The 13,480-nt window shown below is 47.0% G+C and overlaps 1 protein-coding gene and 1 long non-coding RNA gene across 4 annotated transcripts in view; one reads left to right on the top strand and one right to left on the bottom strand.

Annotated features, from left to right (window-relative positions):
* Positions 1–836: 836 nt before the first annotated feature.
* Positions 837–12,965, bottom strand: Gm36277. Of its 2 annotated transcripts, none has more exons than XR_003952298.1 (3): positions 12,782–12,965; positions 12,205–12,458; positions 837–1,777 (listed from the first exon to the last, which is right to left on the bottom strand). It is a non-coding gene; the product is annotated as a predicted gene, 36277 (long non-coding RNA). The 2 variants fall into 2 exon arrangements; XR_385237.3 differs by lacking the exon at positions 837–1,777 and adding an exon at positions 1,839–1,964.
* Unc93a (unc-93 homolog A) overlaps positions 1,801–13,480 on the top strand; it is a 35,164-nt gene continuing 23,484 nt past the window's right edge. Inside the window, exon 1 of one of the 2 annotated variants that reach the window (XM_011246216.2) lies at positions 1,801–2,213. The gene's annotated coding sequence lies outside the window, so the exon portion shown is untranslated. Of the gene's footprint in view, positions 2,214–11,522; positions 11,546–13,480 lie in introns of those variants that run through there. The other variant, XM_011246217.3, reaches the window with a different exon arrangement.

Raw genomic sequence — 13,480 nt, 5'->3', positions numbered from 1 at the left:
ACGACTCATATCCCACACAGGGGTAGAGGAGTCGACCTCGAGGGGAAAGAGGTCCCAGTTTTTATAGGCCCTCGGGGGGGGGGGGAGAGAAGGGGAGAGTAGGGGATTTCCAGATCTAAACAATGTCTATTCTCAAGAAATGGGTATGGGAGGGGTACAAGGAAAGAGTCTGGTGCAGGTGTAGCAACTCAGGATTGGCCGGGCTGTGGTTGCTGGGGAGATTTTCTGACTCTTTCTCAGCAACCAATATCACAAATACCTGGCAATGGGCTTCATCAGTGGGCACACACATGGGTTCAAGGAACGGTCAAAACATTGGCAGACACACAGGTTCAAGGAGTGGCCAGAGCATTGTGCACCTCTATTTTTCTAAGTCAGTGAAGCTAGTTCTGCTAACAGTAACATCTATCTTGCCAATTTCAGGGCTTCTGTGACCTTTTACATTCTGTCAGGATCTTTCACAACCACTGTGTGTGTGTGTGTGTGTGTGTGTGTGAGTGAAATGTAAGGTCAGTAGAAGCCAACAGTGTTTCAGGAAGCTGTGGTTTGGTTCAGTCTCAAGGTCCCCTTATATGGGAGTGTATGGGTGTCTGAAGTCCAGTTCAGAAGGTCAGCTGGAGCTGTTTGACATCTTACCAGCAATGGCCTCTTGATTCTACCCATTCTAATCTATTCTGTTCTGTTCTGTGTTTGCTTTTTTTTCCTTGACAAATACAAACATGAGCAGACCGGTGAAAGGCATATACTAGACGGTCAGGCTGTCACATGTGCTCACATGTCATTGCTCACATGTGTTCATGTGCTCACGTGTGCTCACGTGCTCTTTGCTGGTGCCATCTCATTTCTGTAGTAGGTTGTGGTTTTCCCTTCTGGGTCAGGCAGTGGAGGGGGTGTTATGACCTCACATGGGGAATTTATACTGCTTGCTCAGGCCTATGGGGAGTGTATGAGTGTTCCAAGTTATGGTTAAATGGAAGGTTTTATTTGTAGATATGAGGGAGAGACCAGCCAGAGCACCTGGAAGAGTGCAGAGCAGAGAGAGAAAGTAGACTGAACATGGCCAGTAGACTGGACTTGACCATGAGGGGAGAGAAAGAGAAGACCAGGGGAGAGGGGAAAGGCAGGAAGACAAAAATTAGAACCCAGCCAAAACAGCAGGGTCATAAGAAGGAGACGCTGTGGGGAGAGAAGCTTCTGGGCTGAAGAAGTTGAGAGTGGGAGGGGCTGCTGTGTGGAGCCAGGATGCCAGGATGGACTCTGAAATGTGTAACAGGCACTTGTGATTCCAAGGAAGCCTAGAGACCAACATGCACTTTGGTATGTTAGTAGGCACCACGGACAGCCTTTTGTCCCCTCTGCCAGTAGTAAGAAGATGGCTCCTATGGTAGAGGGGAACCAGTGCCACAAATTCCTAAGGAATGCTGACTTTAGTCTAGCCACTAGAGTTTGACCACGACAGAGAGGAGCAGAGATTGCTCCCTTGTTAGGTCGTTTCAATTGTCACCAGTTCAAAATAACCCCATGTCAGAGTGCCAGATGCCAAGGTGAGGTATTCCAGTCTCACAGTAACAGCAGGTTCCCACAGTGAGCACAGTGCTGTCGGTTCTCGCCGCAACACGCACGAGCAACTTAAGTATTCACCACAAGCCCTTACTACCTTCTGAGAGTGAACCCAAAGTCAGGAGGCGAACAGCCAGAGTCGGTGCATGGCTCCCAGGTGTCACCAGGGACTAGGAATCCTCCCTCTTCTCTTGTTCCAGGATCCGGTCCATCTTAGCTTACAGTTGGGAAGAAGTGAAAGAACAAGTGTCACAGGTCAAAAGTCACATCATCCTTCATAAGGCTTTCTGGGTTTATGGGCACAACTACCCTTGGCTGAGGGACAGCTGAGAACAGTGCAGTCTCGGGTAGGCTGCCTGCCTGCCTCAGTTCTGAATTTTGGCTGCTGTGGCTGGAGCTGCTCTCTGCGGAAAGAGAAGGGCCACAGTGAAAACGCAAGCCGCTCACACACGCTGCAGTGAGAACAGACACCGGGATTAGAGGATGATCATGGGCGAACACAGCAAGGCGTGGAACTCTGAGGGGAATAAGAGGCTCCGTAGCTGGATGTGAGATAGCAAAGCTAAACAATGAAGACTGGGGCTCTGAGGCAGCAGCAGCAGCAGCAGCAGCAGCAGCAGGCCAGTGGATGCCCCAACGCCCCTGAGGAATAGGTAAGGCATTTTTACATAGCCTTATGTCTCACACAGGTAAATGTAACAGACAGCTGTAGCTAAGGACGGCTTCTACCTATTCTACCTATTTCAGGAGAATCTTCTACCTATTTCAGGAGACCACCCAGACCACCTCAAATTATGCGGTAACCAAGAAAGATTGCAGCTACGTCTTGGTGGCTGTGTTAGAGTTAACTCTCTGCCATGGTGCAGGCTGCTCATGCAACTGTGAGAATGACCAGAGCTTAGTACAATTAGCAGCGCTTGAGACACTTGAGGCACTGAGTGACTAAACAGCAGATATTTGAGGTCAGCGGCTAACAAGTCACAAGGCAGGATGGACAGGGCTTCAACACCCCAACTAGGTGGGCCCAGAGAGTAACCAGCCTTTGTCCAGTTTCTGCCATAGTCCCACAAAAGTCCCCAGACAAGGAAGTTCATGGCTTTTCCTCTCTTAGAACCCCCTGCCCTCAGACTTTCTCTCACTTCCCCTAATTTTGTCTTTCCTCGGTTGTCCATTTTCCTGTAATAACTCTTGATGCAGCTTACTTCTGTTTTGCATACCACCACAAGACTACACCTTTAATCTTCTGTCTCAGCTCACCCTTTGGTAACTCTGAGTTCCTGCATGATCATGGGTCATCCACCAATAGATCTCAAAACCTCTGTGCCATTAGGGAGAGAGGGAGGGAGGGAGGGAGGGAGGGAGGGAGGGAGGGAGGGAGGGAGGGAGGGAGGGAGGGAGGGAGGACGGTGCTTTCCCTGCATACGCATGGGAAGGGTACTCTCACAATGACCACAGTGGCTGCTAGGCTCCAGCTCTTTCCAGGGGCAAACTTTACTGTGCCCTCATGGTGACAGTCCTAGGGTGTCTGAGTCATCCAGACCCTATGTGTCTGTGGAGCAGCCTTGTGTGCAGGGACCTGGGTGCTGCTCTTAAAAACTAAGGCCCACTCGAGGGAGGCACTATTTGGTCTCCCTTTTCTTCAGCCTTGCGCAGTAGCATTGGGCTTCCCATCTACTGGCAAAGGACCCAGGACTTGTTTGTCCTGGAACTCACTACTAGACAATTTGAAAGCAGCCCCTGTGCCCCCTCTACTCCCCGCGAGGCTCTGAGGCTCAGCTTGTCCTACCCTCCTATGCATTCGCAAGATTTTCTTAGAATACTATTGCAGGTGTTTCTGCTCCATTTCCAAGTTTCAGAAAGGGAGAAAAGAAAAATCCCGCTAGTGTCGGCTCTAGAATTTGGATTGTCAGCAATGGGGGAGAATTTTGAGTGCCCATGTCCAAGAAGAAAAGGACTGTGTGGCCACCAGGGAGTGACTGATGAGGGCTAGGGCTCCAGTTCATTAAAGGAGACACTGGAGGGAGGCTCTGTGTTGTGCCTTTGGTGGGAGACAGTGAATCACTCTGTCCCAGAGATAGTGCAAAGGCTTTGTGATGACCTTCAGAGCGGTCTTTGAACATTTGAATGACAAACCCTCCCCCCTCCCTCTCTCCCTCCCTCCCTCCTTCCCTCCCTCCCTCAATTCTTCTCCTTTCTTTTCTCCTTCTCTCCCCACCTCTCATTCTTTTTCCTGCTAAGGACTGAGTCCAGGGCGTTGTGCATGCTAGATAAAGGCTCTACCAGTGAACTATTTCCAAGCCCTTCTTTTAATCTTTCAAATTTGAGGCAGGATCGCACTAACTTGCTGAGAATGGCCTTGAACTCACTCTGTAGTGCAGACTGGCCTTGGACTTTCCCAGTGTCCGGAACTGTGGGTGTGTACTGCCGCACCTCAGCCCTGTTTCTTTTCTGTATTGTATGCGAACAGAATTATACAAAGGCCAATGGAAGTCCTATCCTCAGAGCTGTAACCTTCAGGAAAGCCGCCCATGTGATTAGCAGAGGCTTTCTGTTTTGTTTTGGGTCAGACTGTTCCATTTTGTGAGAAAGGATCTTATATTGCTCTGACTGTACTAGAACTAACTCTCTATAGACAGGCTGGCCTCTAACGCACAGAGATCTGCAAGGCTCTCCTTCTCAAGTGCTAGGAGAAAACATGATAGAAGTAGAAAAAAATCTCTTATGATGTCCTCTATGAATGAAAATTGTGAAAAGTTCCTGATTAGATAGAAACCTTTCCGTCTCCAAGAGAGAATACGCAGTTTAACTGTGGCTTCATAGAATGAACTGGGTAGTGTTCCTTCTGTTCCTATTTTCTGGAATAGCTTGAAGAGTATTGGCATTAGGTCTTCTTCAAAGGTCTGATAGTATTCTGCACTAAAACCATCTAGAAAATTGTGCATTTCATCCAGATTTTCCAGAATATCGGCTTTTGTAGGATCTGATGATTTTTTTTTTTAATTTCCTCAGTTTCTGTTGTTATGTCTCCCTTTTCCTTTCTGATTTTGTTAATTTGGATACTGTCTCTGTGCCCTCTGGTTAGCCTGGCTAAGAGTTTATCTATCTTGTTGATTTTCTCAAAGAACCAGCTCCTGGTTTGGTTGATTCTTTGTATAGTTCTTTTTGCTTCTACATGGTTGATTTTAGTCCCGAGTTTGATTATTTTCTGCCGTCTACTCCTCTTGGGTGAATTTGCTTCTTTTTGTTCTAGAGCTTTCAGATATGCTGTTAAGCTGCTAGTGTAAGCTCTCTCCAGTTTCTTTTTGGAGGCACTCAGAGCTTTGAGTTTTCCTCTTAGCATTGCTTTCATTGTGTCCCATAAGTTTGAGTATGTTGTGCCTTCATTTTCATTAAATTCTAAAAAAGTCTTTAATGTCTTTATTTCTTCCTTCACCAAGTTACCATTGAGTAGGGCATTGTTCAGCTTTCATGTGTATGTGGGCTTTCTGTTGTTTTTGTTGCAATTGAAGACCAGCCTTAATCTGTGGTGATCTGATAGGATGCATGAGATTATTTCAGTCTTGTATTTGTTGAGGCCTGTTTTGTGACTGATTCTATGGTCAGTTTTGGAGAAAATACCATGATGTGCTGTGAAGAAGGTGTATTCTTCTGTTTTAGGGTGAGATGTTCTATAGATATCTGTTAAATCCATTTGGTCCATGACTTCTGTTAGTTGCACTGTGTCTCTGTTTAGTTTGTGTTTCCAGGATCTGTCCATTGCTGAGAGTGGGGTGTTGCAGTCTCCCACTATTACTGTGTGAGGTGCAGTGTGTGCTTTGAGTTTTAGTAGAGTCTCTTTTATGAATGTGGGTGCCCTTGCGTTTGGAACGTAGATATTCAGAATTGAGTTCTTCTTGGTAGATTTTTCCTTTGATGAGTATGAAGTGTTCTTCCTTATCCTTTTTGATAACTTTTGGTTGAAAGTTGATTTTATTCAATATTAGAATGGCCACCCCAGCTTGTTTCTTGGAACCATTTGCTTGGAAAATTGTTTTCCAGCCCTTTACTCTGAGGTAGTGTCTGTCTTTGACACTGAGGTGCATTTCCTGTATGCAGCAAAATGCTGGGTCCTGTTTACATATCCAGTCTGTTATTCTATGTCTTTTTATTGGGGAATTGAGTCCATTGCTATTAAGAGATATTAATGAATAGTGATTGTTGCTTCCTGTCATTTTTATGTTATTTCTATATTTATGTGTCTATCTTTTGGGGGGGTTGTTGAAAGAGGATTATTTTCTTGCTTTTTCTAGGGTGTATTTCCCTCCTTGTGCTTGAGTTTTCCATCTATTATCCTTTGTAGTGCTGGATTAGTGGAAAGATATTGTGCAAATTTGGTTTTGTCATGGCATATCTTGGTTTCTCCATCTATTGTAAATGAGAGTTCTGCTGGGTGTAGTAGCCTAGGCTGGCATTTGTGTTCTCTTAGGGTCTATATAATATCTGCCCAGGATTCTGGCTTGCATAGTCTCTGGTGAGAAGTCTGGTGTAATTCTGATAGGTCTGCCTTCATATATTACCTGACCTTTTTCCCTTACTGCTTTTAATATTCTTTCTTGGTTTTGTGCATTTGGTGTTTTGACTATTATGTGAGGGGAGGGATTTCTTTTCTGGTCCAATATATTTGGAGTTCTGTAGGCCTCTTGGATGGTATGGGCATCTCTTTCTTTACGTTAGGGAAGTTTTCTTCTATCATTTTGTTGAAGATATTTACTTGCCCTTTAAGTTGGGAATCTTTACTCTCTTCTATACCTATTATCCTTAGGTTTGGTCATCTCATTGTGTCCTGGATTTCCTGGATGTTTTGGGTTAGGAGCTTTTTGCTTTTTACATTTTCTTTGACTGTTGTGTCAATGTTTTCTGTGGTATCTTCTGCACCTGAGATTCTCACTTCTATCTCTTGTATTCTGTTGGTGATGCTTGCATCTATGACTCCTGACTTCTTTCCTAGGTTTTCTATCTCCAAGGTTGTCTCCCTTTTTGATTTCTTTATTGTTTCTATTTCCATTTTTAGATCTTGGATGGTTTTGTTCAATTCCTTCACCTGTTTGGTTGTGTTTTCCTGTAATTCTTTAAGGGATTTTCGTGTTTCCTCTTTAAGGGCTTTAAGCTGTTTACCTGTGATCTCCTGTATTTCTTTAAGGGAGTTATTTATGTCCTTCTTAAAGTTCTCTATAACCATCATGAGATGTGATTTTAAATCAGAGTCTTGCTTTTCTGGTGTGTTGGGGTTTCCAGTGTTCGCTGTGGTGGGAGAACTGGGTTCTGGTGATGCCAAGGAGCCTTGGTTTCTATTGCTTATGTTTTTGCTCTTGCCTCTTGCTACCTGGATATCTCTGGTGTTAGTTGGTCTTGCAGTCTCTGACTGTGGCTTGTCCCTCCTGCAAGCCTGTGTGTCAGTACTCCTGGGAGACCAGTTCTCTCTTGGAGGAATTTGGGTATAGACATCTTTGGCACGGGGTCAGATCCGGGGTGCAGACAGAAACCAGAAGGATCCTGTCCCCGGCTGTTCCTTGGTTCCTGTGCCCTGATGGCTCTGGGTGGGTCCCTCTTGCGCCAGAAATTTGAGCAGAAGTGGTGGACTTACCTGTGCTCACAGGTGAGTCTGCACTCCTGGGACACCAGTTCTCTCCAGAAGGAATTTGGGAATGGACAGTTGTGGCACAGGATCAGCTCCGGGCGCAGACGGAAACAGTAAGGATCCTGTCTCAGGCCGCTCCTAGGTTCCTGTGACCTGAGGGCTCCGGGTGGGTCCCTCTGAGCAGAAGTGGTGAACTTACCTGCGCTCACAGGCTTGTCAACACTCCTGGGAAACCTGCTCTCTCCCAGTGGTATTTGGGTATAGAGCGCTGTGGCACAGGATCAGCACTGTCTTAGTTTGTTATCTGTTGCTGTGATACAACCTTCTGACCTAAAGCAGCTTGGGGAAGACAGGGTTTATTTCAGCTCACACTGGTACCACAGCCCATCATTAAGAGAAGTCAGGGCAGGAACCACGGAGAGTCACTGACTTGCTCTCTAGATCATATTTATGTTCTCTCTCTGCTTCTCTCTGTCACTCTCCATCTCTGTGTGTCTCTGTCACTCTCTCTCTCCATGTGTGTGTGCTCACCTGCTATCCTGGCATTCACAGGGATCCACCTGCTGCTACCCCCACCAGGCAACAATAAGACTACCACCACAATTTTTGAACCATATTTGCACAAGCTTTATTCAGTACTGGCCAGGATGATAGACACTGGCCAGATCCATTCCTGGGATGCCCAGAAAATGGCTGGAGATCATGTTAGTGAAGTGCTTATATAGGCATAGCCTATAAAGCTATAGACTTCCTCCATCCCTTTTCCAATGGGGGCAAGCATACAGCCTGAAATGCCTCCTGCCTGCATACCTCCCACCTACATTTGATCAAGCCCATCCTATGCAGTTGGGGCAACCAACATTATTTACATTTCTGTTTTGATCTCTTAAGCACAGTCATTTAGCCTTAAAGCATGACTTCAGCCCTCATACTGCCTCAGCTTTCAGAGTGCTGGTATTAAAGGTGTGTGCCACTGTGAGAAGTTTTCTGTTGTTATTGTTTATTTGTTTCTATTTTGTTGTAATTTTTTATTTCTATCAAAGGTATCTAGCCCACCAGGGGGCCGCTATTGCATAATTTCACCCTGTAAAACTTTTATGCAGGTATTAAAATCTCCCCCAACTAAGAAGATGTTTTTGTATAAAGACCCCACTGCATTCCCAGAGCTTGGTGGTCCTACTCAGGCCATTCCAACCTTCCTTCATTTCTTTTGTACCATTCATTTGAAACTAGCAGCTGAGAAAGATTGTGAGGTCAGCTCACAGCCAATGGGGGAAAAGACACAGTCACCACGTGGGCTAGAACCGAACCACTTGCGCTTCCTGTCCCACCCTCACCCATGCTTGCTGGTCCTGTTTGGTTTCTGCAGCACACTAGCACACTTGTTTTTTTGTTTGTTTGTTTGTTTGCTTGTTTTGTTTTTTTGAGACAGGGTTTCTCTGTGTAGCCCTGGCTATCCTGGATTTCACTCTGTAGACCAGGCTGGCCTCGAACTCAGAACTCTGCTTGCCTCTGCCTCCCGAGTGCTTTGGTTTAAATAAAGCACACTTCTTACAAAAAGAAATTGCCTTGCTGGGTTGCTTTAAGTGTGTGTGACCTTTGCTTCCAATGGCACTGTGCCCAGCACAGCTGCCTTACTCAGGCAGCCCAGGCCCACCTGCCAGGGAGCCAATTTATTGTTCTCAACATTATCTTTTTTGAGGTAGGGTCTTTCACTGAGCCTGGAGCTCACTGGCTAGGCTAGCTGGCTGGCAAGCCACAAGAATCCTGTCTGTGTCCCGAAGTGCTGGAATTACAGGCCAGCTTCTGTGCCAAGCTTTTTATACGATTTTTGGGGATCTGAACTCAGGTTCTCAAGATTGCATGGCGAGCACACTTTATGCCCAGCCTTTCATGGCATGTGATTTTGTTTTGTTTAGGTTTTTTTTTTTAACTTTATTTGATCAACATGAAATAATACAATAAGCTATGTCTTCTAACCAGCAGGCAGCCAGCCAGGAGCCATGTGTAGCAGTGTTAGAACCTGCAGCAGGCATGTGGGTAATTGTGGGGAGCTTTTAGGAACAGCTAGGGAGCTGTGTGGAGCTGCAGAGATGCAGAGGAGCCTGGAGGAACAGACCAGTGCTGTGGGCTGGGAGGAGCCCCCCTCACAGGTACTTGCTCAACGGCTCCACGACCATAAGCCTTGACTAAGTTACATGGACATTTTACAAATGGCACAGGATTGATTATGTCTGCTGCCAGAAGCCTCATGTCGATAAGGAGAGAGCTGGCCAAAAGGTAAAGTATGCTAGCTCCATACAGTGCAATAGCCACGTAGTCTCACAGAGAAAGAGGCAGGCCTGCATCATATCCAAATATGGCCAAGAATTTTATTAAATTAAAATGCAAACAGCAGAAAAGGTATAGAACAATCTGACTACTATTATAAACAGGCGAACCTGTCCATGAGTTAAGAGGCAAACAGCCCGTCAGACAGAGGTCAGTACCACAAAATACAGCCTTGGCCTTCGGCCTGTCTGCAAATGTCAGTGGAACACAAACTCTCCCTGCCTCCCAGGCTTCAGCCACAGGGTGCTGGCTGATTTTCTAGTCTCTCATCTGACACCCCCTCACCCCTACTGCCATCATCCAGGCTTGCTGGGAGTCCCAGGCTCTCTCAGATTGTTTCAGTGGCTTGAAACATCCTTCAAGTTCAAACCTAGATACCAGTTCTCCAGACCAAGTCCAGATCCTTCTGCAGGAACAACCAAAGCTGTAAGCCCTGTGGTAAGGAGATGCAGACCACAGCACCGGCCCTGTTAACACTGCCTCCCATCAGTGGGAAGTCTGTGAAACCAAAGATCAAGACGATCCACATTTTGTCTCTGGCCTCTTGCCACAACACTGGCGCCTAATGCCAATGTGTGCGCAAAGAAAGCATTCAGGGAAGAAGGCCAATGCAGGGAAACAAGGGTCCCACAGAGAAGCCCTCGAGACAGAAAGGAATTGCTGCAGCAGCTTGCGCCAGCATCCCTGGTAGAAGCCCAACACAGTACAGATTTTGTGTTTTATGGCTTTAAAATATATTCTGCAAACGTGACTCCAGTAGTACAAACTGGTTTCAGGTGATGGATGAACATGGGCTTCTGATCAAAGTCTGTGAACTGAGTGTGTAGTCTTTGAATGAGCTGAAAGATGTTATGGGCATACTGAGTGTGATAGAGTACTAAGTCTGGTGGGAGTAGTGAGTGTGATGGGGTACTGAGTGTGTGACAGTACTCAGTCTGGTGGGAGTACTGAGTGTATTGAGTATTGAGTGAGTATAATGGGAATACTGTGTCTGGTGGGAGTACTGAGTATGATAGAGTACTAAGTGTATGGGAGTACTGAGTGGGATAGGAGTACTGAGTATGAGGAAGTACTGAGGAAGACAGAATCTGTTGATCATTACAGGCAGCCTTCTACATACCACAGATTTATGGAGTGAGTTAATACTGTGTTTTCAGAGTTTCCTGGCTCTCCCTTCCTCTGAGTGGCTAGTGACAATGGAGTAGACACAGTGGGCAGTCCCTCTGAGCTAGTGCACATAGTATGGCTCCTCTGGCAGGGGAAGCCTGACCCTTGGGTCCCACCTGGAAGGAGCTTGGCACGTTAGACTTTCCCCACCCTGCAGCCCCCATGGCTGGTACAGGCACCTTGCTCTCGCACATGTCAGGCCTGGCCTGTCCACAGGCACAGGTCTGGTGTTATGTGACTCTTCTCTGAACACCCTGCCTGGGGGGACTTTCCTCTGTGGCTGGATGTATGGCTCAGACTGACGCTCTTCTTCATCACTCCTTCCCTCCCAGAGTTTGGGAACGTTTTGTTTAAAGATAGAATTGGGGAGAGGGAAAGTAGACTTTGTTTTTTAGATTTGGTGGTGATTGGAAAGAAAGCTGGTCCTGGTGACACCTATCAGTGACTTAAGTCTGAACTTCCTGTCTTATCAACAGAAAGGAGAAACGCCTCTCCCCCACAGCACAGAACCATCATCAATGGAAACATGGCAGATTGGTTTCTCTGGGCTCAGTCCAGGAGCAATCAAGCTGCAGCCTGGAGCTTCCCACTGAAGATGACATTTTTGAAATTGCTTAGTCTTCTTCCGAGGAGCCTAGGGAGGTTGTTTCTCCAGAAGGAGCCCTGGAGATCACACCCACCCTTAGAGCCTTCCCGTGAATGAAGCCCAGGGGCCATCCATGACCTCACTAGTCTTAGCCCTTATTAGCTCTTATTGCCTCAGTGTTATTGAGAGATACGACTGGCTAAACGTACTTTGGACAGCAGGCATTTGACACCCAGCACCAGAACGAAGTCCCAGGGTGCTGTGTCCCTCCAAGGACATCAAAGGTGGGCTCTAGGGTCTGGAGGGAGGTATATAGAGGACCTGGGGCTCCACAAAACACTACAACCTTGTAGTTGCTGAGGGAGACGGGCAAGCCATTGTGTGACTGAAGTGGGGGCTGTCTAGGATACATAGAGACAGATTTCTGCTTCCCATGGGCAAGTGTTCTTTCCCAGCCAGGGCTGGACCTGACACACAGATAGCAATAGTCTCCCTTCTTACTAAGACTTAGGAAGCTCACTGTCATTTCTCAGTCTCCTGTGAATGTGTATGGGATATCACAGGCAAAACCAACCTGTCAGGTGATAACAGATCTGTTAGGGAGAAGCCTGAATGGCAATGGCCAGCATTGGTTGTGACCTGGCCTGGGCCCTCCGTGAGAAACAAAGGCTGTGGAGGGGTGAATCAGAGGTAGGGACATCAGGGACCTGGCTTTAGACCTTTAAAAGTCCACGGGATGGCAGACAGGCAGAGAGAGTAGGTTAGAGCTGGGGATGGCTCCATCTACATGCTGACCTGGAAGTGTTTTTCTCTAGGTCCTGGTACTTTCAGAGGTCAAACGGTTATAATCTCAGCGGCCAACCCTGTGCGTGACTCCATCCCTAGTGAATCAGGGGCCACCTGTGATCTGAGGGTAGCAGAACACCTGGATATTAAACCTCACCTGAGCAGCATGGGGTGCGGCGGCATAGGCTGTGTAGGGGTGTGTAGTTGGTGGTGAGGCTGCTCTTTCAACACAAAAGGGGGAAGAGTTGAGACTGAGACTGCATATCCATCACTGTTTCCTTGGAGCCTGGGTGCAGCAGAAGTCAGCGGGGCAGTGAGGGAAAGGATAATCTTCATACATGTTCAAGGACAGCAGGCTTCCATCTCAGCTGTGGCTCTTCTTGTCTCTCAATTATCAGCAAAGGAGTGAATCTGGCACATGAAAGGAGGGGGTGAAAGGTAAGAGAATGAGGGCGGGTGGAAGGCTTTCTGGAGCCACTGGGGGATGGACCAAACCCTGGGAACTCAACCCCTTCCTCCTTTGCACCGAGAGCTGTATGTGCAGGTACATGTAGAGATTCATAAGATCTATACACACACATGCACACAGACACACATAGACACACTCATACATGCGCATACACACAGATGAACATGCACAGAGATACACAGATAAACACACAAGGACACAGGCACACAGACTAACACACAGTGGCTACTCAATCAAGAGAGGGGGCATGAGTTCAGAAGCTCACCTCCTACAACCTAAAAGACTTAAAGATCAGGGAAAGCTGGAAACATTTGAAACAGGCTGCATATAGGTGAGGACTGCATAGAGAGAAATGGCCCGTGCACGGGGCTGGTGGCCTCACTGTGATCTGAGCCCCGTTCTCATTCTGTTTCCCAAAGCTGACTTTCAATCTCCTCTTGGGAAGTGTAATAGCTTATTGTGCCACAGAGGCGGTCTTATCAATGCCAGCTATAAGCTAACCCCGCCGCCCCGGGGGCGGGGGGGTGTAAAAGTGCCATCTGGCTTACTTGAAGTCACATGACTGAGTCCACAATGTCCAACACATACCCAGGACTCCTGCCCAGTCCAGACACAGACTATCCAGGGCTGGTGTGAAGAATGATCCCTGACTCATCATAAAAGCACTGGAGACCCAGACTACTCCAAGCCAGGGGGATTTACTTAGTTTTGGTTTCTCAGAAGTCATGACAATAAGCAAAAATGCCTGGTGTACCAATTGGGCACAAACCCGTCTAACATAAACACATATCCTTGCTTATCTAAATGCCTCATTGGCTGAATTCTTCGTGGAGGAACAATCTCTCCTGTATTGCCAACAAAGCCCTCACTCCAAAGCTCCCATTCTCCTGGGGCTTGGAATCCCTTTTCCTTTTTCTGCTGGGTGGGCCGAGCCACACAGCAGATTGTAATAGAGTTACAATGT

Source organism: Mus musculus, chromosome 17 (assembly GCF_000001635.26).
Source record: "Mus musculus strain C57BL/6J chromosome 17, GRCm38.p6 C57BL/6J".
Taxonomy (NCBI): domain Eukaryota; kingdom Metazoa; phylum Chordata; class Mammalia; order Rodentia; family Muridae; genus Mus; species Mus musculus.
The sequence above is the reverse complement of the archived record's forward strand: the minus strand, read 5'-3'. Positions and strand labels throughout refer to the sequence as shown.